Source organism: Pinus tabuliformis, chromosome 2_2 (assembly GCF_031772625.1).
Source record: "Pinus tabuliformis cultivar Carrire ecotype Pingquan chromosome 2_2, CPIR1, whole genome shotgun sequence".
NCBI classification, from domain to species: Eukaryota; Viridiplantae; Streptophyta; class Pinopsida; order Pinales; family Pinaceae; genus Pinus; species Pinus tabuliformis.
Genome location: NC_142300.1, coordinates 1166971673 through 1166983921, shown reverse-complemented (window position 1 = coordinate 1166983921; position 12249 = coordinate 1166971673). Strand labels below are relative to the sequence as shown.

Sequence of the window (12249 nt, the reverse complement as noted above, 5' to 3'; positions counted from 1 at the left end):
TAAAAATAGTCATCCCAAAATTAACATCTATTACAAATTAACAAACTCTTACAAATTCAGTATAACAAATTCTTCTTTTCTTATTTACTAGCTTTTTAACCCATAAAAACAATAATTTTCTTATTTACTAACTTTTTAACCCATAAAAACAATAATAAAATTAGAAATTAGGAACTTTCCTAATTCACTCTGATTTTCCAGTGTCTTTCCTTAACCCGGATCCCATCCCACCACTATTTATTCCACCATTCACATTCTCTCATAGTGAATGAACACTCTGCGCCGTCTACGTAAACCACCCACCACAGATTTTGACGCGTTTAATTTTTCATTTAACCATCGTTGAAAACCGAATCGAATTTCATCGAATAATACGGTATTCGTATCGAATGGGCGAATTTTCGAATTTATAACTATGATTTCCAGTGCACCCAGCAGAAGGTTCTCTGGACTGTGGCGTGTGTAAGATTCACCCCAGGCAGCCGTTATTTTTCAATCGTGACGTTGGCGTATGAGAGCAGAGTTTCTCTCAGAAGCAAATTTCAACGTTACGTTGCGTGGTGCGGTTTCTTTGTTACAGGCGCCTGCAATACGATATATTGACTGTGTTTCGATGGGTTTAGTGGATCCAGATTCAATTGAGGAAATCAAATAATTTGTGGGATTTTCAGTGGATATCGACAAGGTGAGGTTAGATCTGACAACCCATTTTCTTTACGGCCTTTATTCAATTATTTGTTCCGCAGGAAGTTCAACCTCTGGTTCGACTTCAAGCCCTCTGAGAAGGTTTTAATAATGGCGGATGATTCAGCCGAAGGGGTGTCGGACAACGCCGTCGGCAGAGAGGAAGTGAGGAGGGTTTTCTCGACCTTCGACAGGAACGGCGACGGGTTGATCAGCAAGCAGGAGATGAGAGAGTCCTTCGATAACCTCAGGCTGTGCGTTGGCGAAGAGGAATTGGCCTGCACGATTCGAACCGTGGACGTCAATGGCGATGGGTACGTGGATTTTGATGAGTTCGTTACGCTGTATGAATCGATGATTGGTAAACCAGACCGAGAAGAAGAAGGAGACACAAAGGCTGATCATGAAGACGCGGATCTGGCCGAGGCGTTCGGCGTTTTCGACGAGAATGGCGACGGTTTGATAACTGTGGAAGAGCTCCAGTCTGTGCTCAAGTCGCTGGGTCTCGAGGAAGGCCGAGCGATTGGGGAGTGCAAGAAGATGATACAGAGAGTTGATAAAGATGGCGATGGGATGGTCAATTATATGGAGTTTAAGGCGATGATGAGCACGGGATTTGGGAGAAATTAACTGTGGAATTTTATTTGATTTTGATTTTACTAATAATACATAGCCGGGTAATATAGATTCATGTTAATCATAATAATACATAGCCGTGTAATATAGATTATTCAGGCTGATCATTCTGTTATTATCTTAGCGGAGGGGATTTCAGTTTACTTGGTTCGTGTATTCTTCCCTCTATATATACACTTGCCCACAGATATATTCTTTATATATATATATATATATTTTCCCAAAAGGTGTATCATTATGTTCAGTGCTAATTTTCTTGAGCTGGTGTATCATTATGTTCAGTGCTAATTTTCTTGAGCTTCGAATCATAACGTTGATGTGATTTTCTAAGATGAATTGTTATTATCCTAGGTTATATATTTATTATACTCCTGTCTCCTGTCTGTATCATGTATTTAGTTTTGCTTTGATTGTGTATTAGTTTGTTTTTTACCAAAAATTTATGTCATTTATCCATAGTTTAATATTGGTGATTTAATTTTTGTTATTTTTTATTATTATTTAAATTTATATATTTGTAAGGTAATTGGTTAAAGTCTTATTATAGGTTGTTTAGTAACTTCTATTTTTATTAGTTACTAATTTTTTGTTCTTAGTTTTATTTCCTTTTTATTTACTAATTTTTTGTTTTTTGTTTTATTTCATTTGTATTTAATTTTTTATTTTTATTTTTTCCTTTTTCTACTATTCCATTTTCATAATTTTACTTTTTTCTCCATATGACTTATTATTATATTAAAAACATATTTTAATAAATTTAATTATAGAAAATTATATACATTCATAAAAAACTAAAAACAACACACAACACACATATATATATTAAAGTGTATATATGTTAATATATACAATATTAATTAATAACGTTTCTTAATTTTTGGTAATGACATTCAATAATATAATGTTTAATTAGTTGTTTTATTTTTGTTATGAAATCTGTATGTCTATTGTTTTTTAGTTTAATTAAACTAATTTTGCAATACTTACTAGCTACTATGTAACCCTGGTTTATGTGATAAGGAATTATGATCAAACCATTTTATTTTTTCATTTAAATTTATCAATATTAAATATTTATAAAATTTATTTTATTTTAATAACTAAATATTTAGAAAAATAAATATAATTCTTTTTATCATTGCAGGTTATATTTATTTATTTTTAAAACTATTTATGTGTGATAGATATGATTTTAATCCCAACTCCTTATTTTAGAAGGACAAAATATTTGATATAATAATGTGTTAAAAAAAATTATATAATTCTATTTAAAAATTTAATGATTTCAAAATATATTATTAAATTTACCAAAATAAAATTTATAACAATTATAAAAGTAATTTAAATTTGAGATATTCTTTTGTATTTCAAAAAAAAACTATTTTACCGTACAATTATAATTTCATTTTTGTAATAGACCATAAATTTTTGATCCAAAATATCGAGATCTAAAAATAAATACACTATTTTCGAACAAACATTTTGGTCCATTCTTGGTGGAGAATCACCTTTCTTTGGCTTGGAAGGACCGCAATTATTTGGCCCACAACGTTGAAATAGTTATTCCGTATATAACATTGAAATTTAAAAATGAATATAATATTTTTAAAATGGTCAAGTAGGTCTAGGTCGTGGTCATATCCTCCACACTAACATTACAGTCTTACCTAGATTAACATGCTTGCTTCTATGAAGTAATTTAACCACTTTAGTCAGAAACAAGTGGGATGTTTTCTCTAGTAAAATGAAATGTTCGATTCTCTTAATGTAAGGTAGTATTTAATTAATTTATAATTAATTAATCTATAATGGATTAATCTATAATTAATTTATAAAATTATTTAATTAATAAATATAAATATTATTAATTAATGTTTAATTGTTATATTTAATAGAAAAATTTAGAATTTAAACGTAATTTGTAGTTAATAAAAAAAAAGAGTTAATTCTTGGGGTTATCTAAATTGGTTAAGTCTCTATAGTTAAGAATTTTTGCTCTATTGAGAGTTTATTGGTTTAATTTCTCTCTACACTTTTGGGTCAAGATTTTTGGAAGTAATACTTTTATGTGGAATTCCTTAGTACAAATATTCACACATTTTGAAGTCCATGAACCACATAGAAAAATGAGAAAAGATAGTGAAAATTTAGAATATGATGATAAGATAAATGTGGTCACAAACATAATAACAGACTCATTATCTCACATTAAGATGAAATGTTTCATTCTTTTATAGTAAGATAAATACTTTGAGCCTAGATCCATCTTAACTCCAGATCTACCAAGGACTTAGAGGGATCAAATCTATTTTCACTTTAAAATAAGTTTGAGCTTGAAGAGATTTAATCTCTCTCCAAGCTTGTTAAACCAGAAATGAAGATGAATCTTAGCTAAATAAATTATAATTCTAAAAGCTCTATTTAAAAATGGACATGAGATAATAAAATAAAATAAAATGAAAATAAAATAAAATATAAATAAAAAATATTATAAATGTCAAATGCACTCAAAACAATTCTTTTGGAAATAATACATACCTCATATTTAAGTCATTGTGTTTATTTCTAAAATGTTATAAGTTCAAATTTGAATATGTATAATCTATACACTAGTTCCTTCCCACGAACAAAAGATCTCTACGCCAATCTCAGGTCTAAGTTAAAAATAAAAAATAAAAAAAAATGACAAATAAAACTAAAATATTGTGAATGTCAAATGCACTCGAGAAAATTCTTTTGGAAATAATATATACCTGATATTTAAGTCATTGTGTTTCCTTCTAAAATATTATAGGTTTAAATTTGAATATATATAACCTATACACTGATTCTTTAGCCTACGAACAAAATATCTCTACACTAATCTCACATCTAACTTGACCTTGATATTAAAATTAAATTATTATTATTATTATATAAATCTAAATACCAAATATCATAATTATGAATTTGATACATTAAAAAAATGGATTTACATGTAAATTTTCAAAAATATTGTTTCTACCATAATTAGATATGGGTTAATATGTGGATTTTATAGGTTAATAAATAGATTTTAGTTAAATTATTATTATTATTATATAAATCTAAATACCAAATATCATAATTATGAATTCGATACATTAAAAAAAATGGATTCACACGTAAGTTTTCAAAAATATTGTTTCTACCATAATTAGATATGGGTTAATATATGGATTTTATAGGTTAATAAATAGATTTTAGTGCATTTACATTTCAATGAGTGGATTTAAAATTTTAGTGAATTTACTTATAATAAATAAATTATATTATTAATTTCCACATAAATGTAAATTTAAGGGATTTCAAAAACTGTAATTATTTTGATTTTTTTACTTCACCAAAATAGTAAATTTGAAGTTTGACCTTAAGTGGGATATATGGTAATCATATTGTGTTAGGTAAATTTGACTCTGTTAAAAATCTACTAATAGTGGTATTATATGTGATTAAAGTCTTTAAAAGGTTTGGGAATCTTTCATAGTAATGTGTGAGAGTTGAGCAAGTGGAAACCCCACTTGGTTGAAGCTAGGGTGTTCGCCAAGTTGGGTGCATTTAAGTAAAATGATAATATAAGTATTACTAGTTTGGTTTTCCTTCCATTATGATTTTCCAAAGTAAATCATGGTGTGCATGGTTTATATGTGTTTTTTATTTTCCCTCCATCAGGATTTTCCAAGCTAAATTATGATGTGCATGATATGCATGTTTTGTTGCTATATATGATATTTTATTACTTATTTCTCTCATCTTATTTTTACAAACAATTATTATCATGACAAAAGGTAGAGGAAAAATCTCTCAAACTAGATTTTGTTATTAATTATTATTATTATTATTATTAATTATCCAATTTAGAAAAAATAGTGCTCATGAATAATTAATAAAGCTAATGCCTCAACAATAATTGCCATAGATAATTGAATTGGAAGTAATAAAAACCCATTTGGAGAAGGCAAGTTTGTTGAAGAGTCTATTGTGGGAGATAGAGAAATGAGAGTTTCTTTTTCTAACTATGGCTATTATAACCTCCATATATACCCATCGCAAACATGAGCCATGATCCTTTACTATTATGAGTAGTTGTTTGGAGGAAATTCATGTTGCTTATAGAGAAATGATTGAATAGAGAGAGCCACCGAATAGACAATTCATGCATTGAAGTAATTGAGGCACCATTGGAAGAGCTCATAATTTGGTGGAGTAGGAAGATCCATGGCTATTAAGGGAGACTTTTCACACATCTATGTTAATAAATTATTTGTAAGATTCACAATTTTCACATGTCAATCAGGTTTTTGTTGTTTTGTGTAGATGTTTTCTTTTAATTGAGATTTGGATCTAGAGAGGAGAGTATTAGGTGCATCCAGGTAGGGCCACAAACATAGAACATAGAGAAATCTATGTTGTTTGGGAGACACATATACTTTTCTACAAATTTGGTATAACTTGTGCAGGAGTGAAGGTTCTTCCCCCTCCCTCATGGCGCCCAATGAAATGTTATGTCATGATCATTGGTTATGTAGGAAAAATGAGAAGGAAAGAACAAAACCAAGATAGTCGTGGAAAGCAACAATTAGAAATGGTTGTGGGAAACTAAGGAGAGAATGAGAGAAGTGCAAAAAAGGAGCATCAAGTTTGTGAAGCGAGAATGACAAATTAGATGAAAATACAACAATGACGAAATAAAAAATAATAATAAAAAATATGCTTTGGAGATGGAAATTTTGTTTAGGTACATGTAAAATAGCATATCATTGTAAGACTTGGTTATGCATATGTACCCCTATTAGTGAATTCTATATGTATAACTTGTGGATATAGGGGGAGCATGTGGCTTTACACTATATTCAAAGAATTTTCCAAATCAAGATTAAAGGGGATGGTTAGGAAACTTGACTCTATGAGGTTTTCAACAATGGTGAATTTGGGTACCTTGTATTACATGCTATTCAAACCTTTAAAATGAGTGGGGCTATTTCAGTTTAATTAGTTCGTGTATTCTTCTCTATATATATACAGTTTCCAACAAATGTATTCTTCTCTCTGTGTATATATATAATGTTGCCCAAAAGTGTATCGTTTTATTCACAAAGACTTATGTTTAGTGCTAGTTTTCTTCAGCTTTGAAGCATAACCTTGATGGTCACTCACACCAGAACCAGTTGATGACAAATGTCCATCCTAAACATTTGTTAAACAACTAGCCTCTGACAGCTACCATGGCCAACTTCCTTTCTCTCTATATGTTCTAGAGTGGAACAACCTTTTCAAAACTTCTACCGATTGGTAGCCATGGAATGTGCAAAGGATTTGTGAGCCAATTCAATAAGGTTTATGATAACTCTTCAACGTTTGGTAGCCATGAAACTGGAGAAGGATTTGTGAATATCTTATATGAATAAGAGAATATTATAATTGTTTTGTTTGGCAAATTGTGAAATTATTCCTCTCTTATTTATGTTTATTTAATTTATTGTTATTATTATTATTTAAAAAAAATAGAATTTAATTTATTATTATTATTATTTTATATAAAAAAATTAGAATTTAATTTATTATTATTAAAAAAAAAATAGGATTTTAGAATATTGGTGACTTTCAAAGATGAATTTTTATTATTATACGGGATATACTTATTTATGTGATGGGAAGCTAATCAAACTATTTTATTTTCTCATTTAAATTTATTAATATTAAATATTTATAAAAATTATTTTATTTTAATAATTAAATATTTAGAAAATAGATGTAATTTTTTTATTATTGCATCCCAATTTATTTTTTTTTAAAGACCTTTATGGGTGACAGATATGATTTTAATGGAATTTCCTTATTTTAAAGGAAAAATTATTTGATATAATGATGTAAAAAGGAAAAGTTTTGTATTTTATAATTTAATTTAAAAAATTAAGGGTTCCAATATATATTATTAAATTTGAGAAAAATTGTAAAAATATTTTAAATTTGAGATATTTTTTTATATTTGCCTAGTATATAGAGATTTACAATTGTTTTATATATTTTTAAATTTAAAATTTTTTTACCCAACAACTATAATCTCATTTTTTAATAGATCATAAATTTTTGATCTAAAATATTAAGATCTAAAAATAAATACACTATTTTTTAGCAAACATTAATAAAAATAAATACATTATTTTTTAGCAAACATTTGGGTCCATGCTAGGTAGATAGTCACATTTATTTGGCACATTTTTTAAGGACTTCAAATATTTGGCCTATAGCGTTGAAATAGTTAATCTTCATATAATATTGAAATTTAAAAATGAATACAATATTTTTAAAATTGTTAAAGTGGGTGTAGCTCTGGTGGTAGGAAGAGGTTATTGTTATCCTCCACACTAAAGATTAACATGCTTGCTCTTTTGAAGCAATTTAACCACCTTATCTAGACACAAGTTGGATGTTTTCTCTAGGGAAATGAAATGTTTCATTCTCTTAATATAAGGTAATTTATAATTAATTTATAAAATTATTTGATTATTATTATTAATGGATAAATAATTATTCTTTTAAGTTTAATTGTTATGTTTAATAGAAAATATTAGAATTTAAAAGTAATCTATAATTAATTTATAATAAGAGCAAAAGGTTAGCCCCTAAGGTTACCTAAATTGGTCAAGTCTCGGTAGTTAATGAACCTTTGCTCTATTGAGAGCTCACAGGTTTAATTTCTCTGTACACCCTTGGGCCTAAGCTCCCTGGAAGTAATCCCTTCATGTGGAATTACCTAGTACAAATATTAACCCATCTCTAGGTCCATTAACCACATAGAAAAAGGAGAAAAGATAGTAAAAATTTAGAATGTGATGATAAGAAAAATGAGGTCACAAACATAATAATGGAATGATTATCTTACATTAAGATGAAATGTTTCATTCTTTTATAGTAAGATAAATACTTTGAGCCTAGATCCATCTTACCTTTAGATCTACCAAGGATTGAGAGGGATCAAATCTCTTTTCACTTTAAAAGAAATTTGCACCTGAAGAGATTTGATCCCTCTCGAGGCTTGGAAGACGCAAAATTAATTTGAATCCGGGCTTGTTAAATTATAATTCTAGAAGCTCTATTCCAAAATGGACATGAGATAAAATTTAAAGTTAAAATAAAATTAAAATTAAAATATTAAAATGAAGAAATAAAACTAAAATATTGTGGATGTCAAATGCACTCAAGAAAAAATATTTTATAAATAATATATACCTATTGGTTAAGTCATTGTGTTTCCTTCTAAAATTTTATAGGTTAAAATATGAATGTGTAAAATCTATACACAAATTCCTTAACCCGCAAACAAAGGACCTGTACACCAATCTCACATCTAACTTGACCATAATGTTGCAACTAAATCTGCAAGGAGTTGTTTCTCCATGATCTTATGTCCAAATCAGATCACCAGACAGAGAAAGACAAGACCAAGATCACCAGACAGAGAAAGACAAGACCAAGGAAACAGTAGAGCGGTCCTAATCCCAAATTCTCAATCGTGTAGCAAGCAGTCGAATCTCTGCCACAAAGAAAAGAGATATGATTTTAATGGAATTTCCTTATTTTAAAGGAAAATTTATTTAATATAATGATTTAAAAAGGAAAAGTTTTGTATTTTATAATTTAATTTTAAAATTTAAGGATTCCAAAATATATTATTAAATTTGAGAAAATAAAACTTATAACAATTATAAAAATATTTTAAGTTTGAGATCTTATTTTCTATTTGCTTTTGTATATAGAGATTTACAATTGTTTTTATTTATTTTTAAATTTAAAAGTTTTTTACCCAACAACTATAATCTCATTTTTCTAATAGATCATGATCTAAAATGTCCAGATCTAAAAATAAATAGACTATTTTTGAACAAACATTTGGGTCCAGGGGTGGATAGCCACATTTATTTGGCACTTTTTTGAAGGACCTCAAATATTTTGCATATAGCGTTGAAATAGTTATTCTTCATATAATATTGAAATTTAAAAATGAATACACTATTTTTAAAATTGTCAAAGTGGGTGTAGTTATGGTGGTAGGAAGAGGTTATTGTTATCCTCCACACTAAAGATTAACATACTTTCTCTTTAGAAGTAATTTAACCACTTTATCTAGACACAAGTGGGATGTTTTCTCTAGTGAAATGAAATGTTTCGTTCTCTTAATGTAAGGTAATCTAAAATTAATTTATAAAATTATTTGATTAATAAATATAAATATTATTATTAATGGATAAAAAATTATTCTTTTAAGTTTAATTGTTATGTTTAATAGAAAATATTAGAATTTAAAAGTAATCTATAATTAATTTATAATAAGAGCAAAAAGTTAGTCCCAAGGGTTATCTAAATTGGTGAAGTCTCGGTAATTAATGAACCATTGCTCTATTGAGAGCTCACAGGTTTAATTTCTCTGTACACCCTTGGGGTTAAGCTCCCTCAAAGTAATCCCTTCATGTGGAATTACCTAGTACAAATATTAACCCATCTCTAGGTCCATTAACCACATAGAAAAAGGAGAAAAGATAGTAAAAATTTAGAATGTGATGATAAGAAAAATGAGGTCACAAACATAATAATGGAATGATTATCTTACATTAAGATGAAATGTTTCATTCTTTTATAGTAAGAGAAATACTTTGAGCCTAGATCCATCTTACCTTCAGATCTACCAAGGATTGAGAGGGATCAAATCTCTTTTCACTTTAAAAGTAATTTGCACCTGAAGAGATTTGATCCCTCTTGAGGCTTGGTAAACGTGAAATTAATTTGAATCTAGGCTCGTTAAATTATAATTCTAGAAGCTCTATTCCAAAATGGACATGAGATAAAATTTAAAGTTAAAATAAAATTAAAATTAAAATATTAAAATGAAGAAATAAAACTAAAATATTGTGGATGTCAAATGCACTCAAGAAAAAATATTTTATAAATAATATATACCTATTGGTTAAGTCATTGTGTTTCCTTCTAAAATTTTATAGGTTAAAATATGAATATGTACAATCTATACACAGGTTCTTTAACCCGCTAACAAAGGACCTCTACACCAATCTCACATCTAACTTGACCATGATATTGCAACTAAATCTGCAAGGAGTTGTTTCTCCATGATCTTGAGTCAAATCAGATCACCAGACAGAGAAAGACAAGACCAAGGAAACAGTAGAGCAGTCCCCCCAAATTCTCAATCATGTAGCAAGCAGTCGAATATCTGCTACAAAGAAAAGAGATCACACTTGGAATCCTTGCATGTCAGGGAAGGGTTTTGAGTTTGATGCAGATCTTGCGCTCCACTCAAGTGATCCAACATGTCCACATCAGATCTCTATCCCTGCACACAATCACAACCAAACAAAGATGGCATATTATCTTCCTTGGAAGATCGTTAGATCAAAAGAAATAGATACAACCATAAAAAGTGTTGAACACAAATTCATGTAAGGAAGGGAAAATTTGTTTCCGTTAGTTATGAAAGATCAATTCAATGTTATACCTTCACCTCCAAGATTCCTCTCCACAATCTCATAGAGCTTCCCCACTATGTCCAAGAAATGAGTATGAAGAGTAGTAGACCAATGGAAAAATATCTCACAAGCTCACTCTGGCAGCAAAATAGTAGCATAGGCTCACAATCAATCTCTCAATATTAACTCTCCAAAACCTAGTTGACCCTCTCGATTGATCCAGTATAAGTAGGGAGAAGAGAGGTCCCGGGAGGATGTATCTGGCTACTCAAGACAAAGAGGAGACATACAAAATTCCAACTGATAAGCCATGGCCATCTCAAATAGATGAAAAATCAAACTGATCTCCTAGGGACTAAGGCACTCTAGAAGTCATCCCTGGATGCTCTCACAGAGAAGGCTTGAGAGCATCTGGGAGGCTTTGGTCGCTCCCATAGGTTGTTGTGCCAGTCTCTAAGGGTCAAATTAGAGAAAAAGGAGTCCTAGGTCTAAAAAAAAGTCAATCGGACTCAAGTAACAAGGGTCACTGGCCCAAAAGGGTAAAATAGGCTGATAAGAGATGCCCCCTAATGTATGAGATCAGAAGATAAGATTATAGCTAAAATACATTATGATAAAACTCAAAGGTCAAAATGGGAGTGAGGAAACAAAGAGAGGGATGCAGATCGAAAAAATTTGAAGTTGAATTCTCATTTTTTCTGATAACATCCCCGAGGCAAGCATACCCATGCTCAGTCATAAGAAGATACAAAACTTGGCCGCTATAAAATACACTATGGATCCATGACATGAAATGCTAGAACATGGCCACGCAAACATACATAGTGGATCCATGAGACTCAACAGGTAGATCATAGCCACTAAAAAATACAATCATAGATCTATGTCACGCTATACCTCAATAGGACTATGGACACATGATAGACAAAGAAGTGTCCTAAGATAGTCCTCAAATTACATGAATGATACATAACTCCAACGCAACCTGGGAAGGATGCCATATAATAGTGAGATGTCCGTAATCCAGGGTCTTTGACATAACCCCGATGGTACGAATCTACACCATGCAAATAGATGAGATGAATTTAAGCATAGTAGAAACCACCTGATTACCATCCAATGAGGTAACCAGTAACATACATGATGGAATCCACCAATGAGGAAAATCAACCCCAAGGTACCTAGTATAGTCCACTAAGTGTGAATTGATGAGTTAATGTTGAACACCAGTGAACTCGACCAATCATGAGCCAATGATATAAACTCACTATCGATCGTGAGGAATCCTGCCACTGAGGTTTGCAAGCTCCAATGTACTACTGGTTCCTAGATCAAGCTCCAATGTACTACCTGTTCCTAGATCAAGCTCCTAGATAATGAGCTGAAGTCAATAGGAGAAGATCCGTCAAAGGAGGGCCTTGATGTATCA

The 12249-nt window shown here is 29.9% G+C and overlaps 1 pseudogene; it reads left to right on the top strand.

Moving 5' to 3' along the window:
• Positions 1-480: 480 nt before the first annotated feature.
• Positions 481-1564, top strand: LOC149197591 (calmodulin-like protein 3 pseudogene; annotated as a pseudogene).
• Positions 1565-12249: the final 10685 nt, after the last annotated feature.